This window comes from Pteropus medius, unplaced genomic scaffold, assembly GCF_902729225.1.
Source record: "Pteropus medius unplaced genomic scaffold, Ma_sr-lr_union100, whole genome shotgun sequence".
NCBI classification, from domain to species: Eukaryota; Metazoa; Chordata; class Mammalia; order Chiroptera; family Pteropodidae; genus Pteropus; species Pteropus medius.
The window spans coordinates 15850624-15856623 of NW_024347791.1; the positions used below are offsets into that span (position 1 = coordinate 15850624).

Genomic DNA, 6000 nt, shown 5'->3' on the forward strand with positions numbered 1-6000 from the left:
TGTGAAGATTTTCTGCACTAGTACTCTTTTGATGGCATCTGACCCAAAAATTAGGAAGAGAGCTAACCTCCTCTACCAGCATTTATACCAGATCTCATCAGCAGAGTGACTGCAGTTGACACTGGCTTGAAGTCCTTGACTGCCAAAGATCTCATTGAGATGGAATATCTTGGTACCATAAGGACACTCAGCATCTAAAACATGGATTTTTTTTTTAAACAACATTTCATTTTAAACATAGTTTATCAGTTCTGGAATGACTGGTTGCACAAATAAGAATACTGGTAATCTTGACTTTTAAATGCCAAGAGTTTATAATTTAGGCACAGTTCTTTTGTAAGTTTTAAATTCTGAGCTTCCTTAAATAAGTCTATTCTCATTCTAGAGAGATAGAGGAAAATTGAAGGCTAAAATGAAGACAAAATGTCCTCGAGGGCTAAGCTTACTTACTTCCATGTATTAAGTTGATCTAGATGAATTTGCTGTTTTTATAGGTAAAAACAGTTCAAATATCAGCAATTTTATGTACTTCAACCTAACTACTGAAATTGTTGCAGAAAACTAGCAGGCTTCTATTTTCTTAAGAACTTCACAAAAAGGTCTCCTCAGCTTCCTTTGGCAGCTCTTTCCATTGTCTTAGAATTTGTTCTAAGGAAGTTCTTACTATTGACCTAAATCCCTCTTGAATTAATTAAAGCCATTTTACTTCTCCTGTCCAGAAAGAGAATTAAAAAGGACAGCTTGTCATTGCTTATTTGAACACCCTTCATCATTTTGAAGACTGTAATGAAGTGTCCAGTCAGTCTTCTTTCTCCAACTTAAAAAAAGTTACACTAGCTTTTCCTCAAGGACCTATTCCCTTTCAATTTTTACATATTGTTAGCAAGGAAAGATCAGGTACATGAACTTGGACAAGCACTTAATCTTTTTCTTTTTCGGACTTGGCTTTTTTTTTTTCTTTTCAAAATGAGAATTTGGAAACAAATCAAATGTTTTCTAACTGCTCTGAAGATCTTTCTCAGAGGATTCTGGGAAGGAGAATGGTGTGTGTGTGTGTGTGTGTGTGTGTGATGAGGGGAGAAAGAGGGAGAGAGAGGAGAGAAAGAGAGAGAGAGAGAGAGAGAGCGCGCAGAGCAGAGGAAGAAGGCTGAGCTCTGGTCTACTCTATTTGTACAAGTTTTAATTAAATGTGTTGGGTAACATTGGTTAATAACATTAAGTTTTAGGTGTACCACTTAATATTATGACATCTGTTTATTCCATTGTGTGCTCATTACTCATTCTTCCCAGCTTTACTGAGATATAATAATTAGTCGCTCATATTTACATTGTACAATTCAATGGGTTTTTTAAAGTTATAGTTGGCATCCAATAATAAATTAGTTTCAGTTGTACAGCCTAGTGATTAGAGATCTATATAACTCACAAAGTGATCACTCTACTAAATTCGAGCCCCTCATTCTCCTTTTGTATTTATTACATTGTTGATTATTTTCCTTATGCTACACTTTATATCTCTATGACTATTTTGTAACTAGCCATTTGTATTTCTTGATCCCTTTGCCCTTTTTCACCATTCCCCAACCCCTGTCTCATCAAATAGCCCTCAAAATATTCTCTGTATCTATGAGTTTGTTTCCATTTTTGTTGTTGTTTATTTTGTTCTTTAGAATCCACATGTATGTGAAACCATGTGGTATTTGTCTTGATCTGACTTACTTTATTCAGCGCATTACTCTCTAGGTCCATCAAGGCAATATCTTTTTCCATTCCTTTCCTTTTAGTCTCTGTGTGTCTTTTAATCTGAAGTGAGTCTCTCGTAGGCAGCATATGTAGGGGTCTTGTTTTCTTATCCATTCAGCCACCCTATCTTTTGGTTGGAGCACCTAATTTTTTTTCCATTTGAGGTACTTGTTGATAGGTATGTAGTTATTACCATTCTTTATTCCTATTTTGACATATGTTTTTTCTTCTTAAAGAATTCCCTCCAACATTTCCTGTAATACTGGCTTGGTGTTGATGAACTCCTTTAGGTTATTCTTATCTGGGAAGCTCTTTATTGGTCCTTCAACTCTAAATGATAGCTTTGCTGGATAAAGTATTCTTGGTTGTAGATCCTAGGTTTTCATCATGTTGAATATTTTATGCCAAGCCCTTCTGTCTTGCAAAGTTTTTTCTTGAGAAATCAGCTGCCAGTCTTATGGGTGCACATTTGTAGGTAGGTAACCAACTGCTTTTCGCTTGCTGCTTTCAAGATTCTCTCTTTGTATTTAACCTTTGGTATTTTAATTATGATCTGTCTTGATGTTGGCCTCTTTGGGTTCATCTTTTGGGGGACTCTCTGAGCTTCCTGAGGTTGCGTGTCTATTTCCTTCACTGGGTTAGGAAAGTTTTCCATCATTATTTCTTCAAAGAGGTTTTCAACTTCTTGTCCTCCCTCTTATCTTTCAGATACTCCTATGACATGGATATTTTTACATTTAATTTTGTCCCAGAGGCTCCTTAAATTATTATATTCTTGGCTTCTTTTTTCTTGTCATTCTGATTGGGTGTCCTTGACTTTCCCATCTTCTACATCAGTGGTTCGATCCTCTTCTTCATAGATTCTGTTGATTCCCTCTAATATACTCTTTGCCTCAGATAATGTATCCTTCTTTTCTGACTGGTTCTCTTTTATAATTTCCATTTCCTTTTTTATGATTTTTATCTCTTGTTAAAGTTCTCACTGAGTTCATGTATACTTCCACTAAGTTCATTGAGCATCTTTATAACCAGTGTTTTGAAGTTTGCATCTGTTAGATTGTTTGACTTCATTTTTCCTGGACCTTTGTTCTGTTCTCTCATACGGTTTCTGCTTCTTTGTCTTCCCTTTTTGGCTGCCTTTCTGCATCTGTTTCTATTTACTAAGCAAATCTTCTAAGTCTCCCATTCTTATTAGCATGACTTTGTGTAGTAAGTATCCAGTGGTATGGTCCTAAGAGGGGTTCAGCTGCTGAGGTCCGCTGCCACCACTGTGAATCTAGGAGCTGCTCAGCAAATGGCACAGGAGTCACTAAGGACACAACTGGATGTGGCTTGGGTGGAGCTGTGAGTTGGGAGGGTGGAGTTTCAGGGAATCTTCTGGGAGGAGCTACCTGTTATCCAGTTTGATGATGTCTCAGCTATGACAGCACCACAGCTGCACACTGGGACGGGGAAGGGCACAACAGAGGAACAGTGGATACTGCCAGCACTTCTGCCTAGAAGAAAGCCTTACCTTCAGCCCTTGCTCCAACAACTCAGTGTCCCACTGTAAGCCCCCTGAGCAGCCTATGGGCTCTGGTGCTTAGAGTGAGTGAGTCTGTCACCATAAAGTCTGGTGGCAGACACAGCCCCTTTAAGAGGAACATCTGTAGCTGCCGTAGCCTCTGTCCCACTCACCTGCTGGGGACCAGTAGCCTTGTATCTTCATCTCCTTCTACCTCCAACTGTTGCAGGGTGATTTCTTATTTCTCTCCCTAGTTGTAAGGCTTCTGTTCCTCTAGACCCCAGGTGACTCTGTTTGCTGTTTGCTCCGTGTTTCCATCACAACTTTGATGTGGTTGCAAGAGGGGATAAACAAAGCCTCTATCATCTACGCCATTTTGCCTAGTCTCACTACCCATTTTTTTAAAGTTACACAAAGTAAGGACTCCTTTTACTTCCTATTCCTCCCCTTCTCACTTATCTTTACTTCAGCACACACGCACGCACACACACACACACACACACTCACACACATTCACACACACAAAAATACTGATCAATCTGTTAGAGATAGCATTTGAAAACTCTTACATTATCAAGCAAAATCCAAGAGTATATATAAAGAATAATGTACTATGATCAATTTAAATATTAAAAAAATCACATAATTATAATTCATTAATATACTATTGTTAACTTAAAAAATAAAAAGCCAAGTGGGAGGCAACGAGCATTTATTTGAGATCACGAATTGTAATTCACAGGTACAGATTCAAGCAAAACCCAAATTGTATTTCAATTACAACGTGAAGACAATAGGTTTTTAGAAGAAAAGGAAGGGAAATGATTACTTGAATATGGAAGGAAATTTCTATTGGTGCTAACAGATTGACTTTTTCTTTAGAAATACATGGCTGATTACTGATTCTATCTTCAGAAAGAATGTCCATATACAATAGTCCTGTGGTCAGGATGTCTGTTTTCCTGTTAGTTTTACAAACAATTCTTTTTAAGACAATGTTGGTTTAGCTCAGTCCAAGGATAATTTTGCCGAGTTCAAATGTTCAAAAGGTCCAAGGAGCAAGATGTGCATGCAGTTCCTCTGGAATGGCTGCTCTGGCTTTATTTTAAAATGGCTTCACTTGTGTCAGTCAGCTTTTTACAGTATGTCTATCGATGAAAAGGAAAACTTATAATAATCTCCAAAGATGCTGAAAGTGAATTTAATAATCTTAACGTTGATTCTTGATTTTTAAAATCTCTAAATTAAATAGGACCAGATGAACATTTCCTAAGCCTGATATATATTTATATATCTCAACCAAGAAGCCTGCCATATGACCAATGAATCACAAGACACAATCCCAAGAAAGTTGAACAAAGCAAAAATGTCCAATTTTACTAGTATTATCTAATATAGTTCTGGAAGTAATAGTCAACAGTTCTGAAGAAGAATCAGATTGGAGTACCTGAGCAGCCATGGGAAGTCTTATTATAAAGCTATTATAATTAAGAAAGATACAGAATTTGGACTCCATTTATGTAAAATTCAGTCAGGCAAAACAAAATTACACACAGACACAGATGCACTAAAATACAAGGGAATCATTACTCCAAAATTCAAGGAGTGTTTACTTCTAGGAGGCACACACAGGGAACTTCAAAAGAATTGGTGTTTCATTCATTTGGAGAATACATATGTATCTATTTTATTTTTAAGTTATTACGATCCTTTAAACTATACATGTGTATTACAATATTCTTATGTATTTATAAGACATTTTAAAATGAAAGTAAAGGGTCAAATTATTATTTTATTTTCTAAGGAATATGACTGTATTCTTAGAAGATTCCAGAGAATTATAAAAAAAGGAGAGTTCAATGAGGTCAGATAAAAGATAGACATGCAAAAAATTAATTACTTTTATTTACTAATTTACAAAATATAACTAAAAATATTCTATTCCCTATAGCAATAAAATCTTCAAGTTTATAGGAATAAACTTGACAAGGAAAGTATAACACCTAAGTGTGTCTCAGTGGGAGATTAATTAAATAAAATGTTAGTATATTAAAAGGATTGAGTTACAACTATATGTACTAAAGTGGAAACGTGTGCACAATTTATTATTACAAGTGAAAATTACATTGTAGAGAAGAACATTTGTGTGGTCCCATTTGAGATATATATATGTATATATATATAGTTTGTGTATACTCATATCCACAAACATGAAAGATACGAATGACAAATATAAAAAATAATAAGCTCCTTTTTGTCATTTCTACCAAATAAGACATTGAGAAGGATTAAAGTATATTGGGACATATTTAGGTTAAATCAGTTACTCCCAAGTTTTAAAAATCATCAGAGACCCCTTGTATTATTTTTTCCCTTTGCATCCATATTTAGGAAAAATTTTACATATCAAAGAACTTATAATTTAAAAATTTTTTTATCTAAAATATAATCGATAACCTATATTCATCAAGATTTGTGGTAATATTATGATATTGTATAAATGTTTATCGCGGTTGAGTTAAGGAGCACTAAACAAAAGAAGATAAAAATTGTTTTAATTGTTGAACTTCTACTGTATGCCAAGCTTGTGCTATTTGCTAAGCATTAGGGTAGCACATTTTCTCATTTACTTTCCCAGTGTGCCTTAGCATTATCTCCAAATGTCATGAAAAAGCTGAGGTTTACAAGTTCCCCAATTTACAGCTGGTAGAGCACAGAGTTGTTTGGCTCTAATACTCTGGATTCCTTCCCTT

At 35.5% G+C, this 6000-nt stretch overlaps 1 long non-coding RNA gene across 1 annotated transcript in view; it reads left to right on the forward strand.

Annotated features, from left to right (window-relative positions):
• Positions 1–6000, forward strand: part of LOC120615043 (uncharacterized) — a 173264-nt gene that overhangs the window by 68190 nt on the left and 99074 nt on the right. The window lies entirely within an intron of this gene.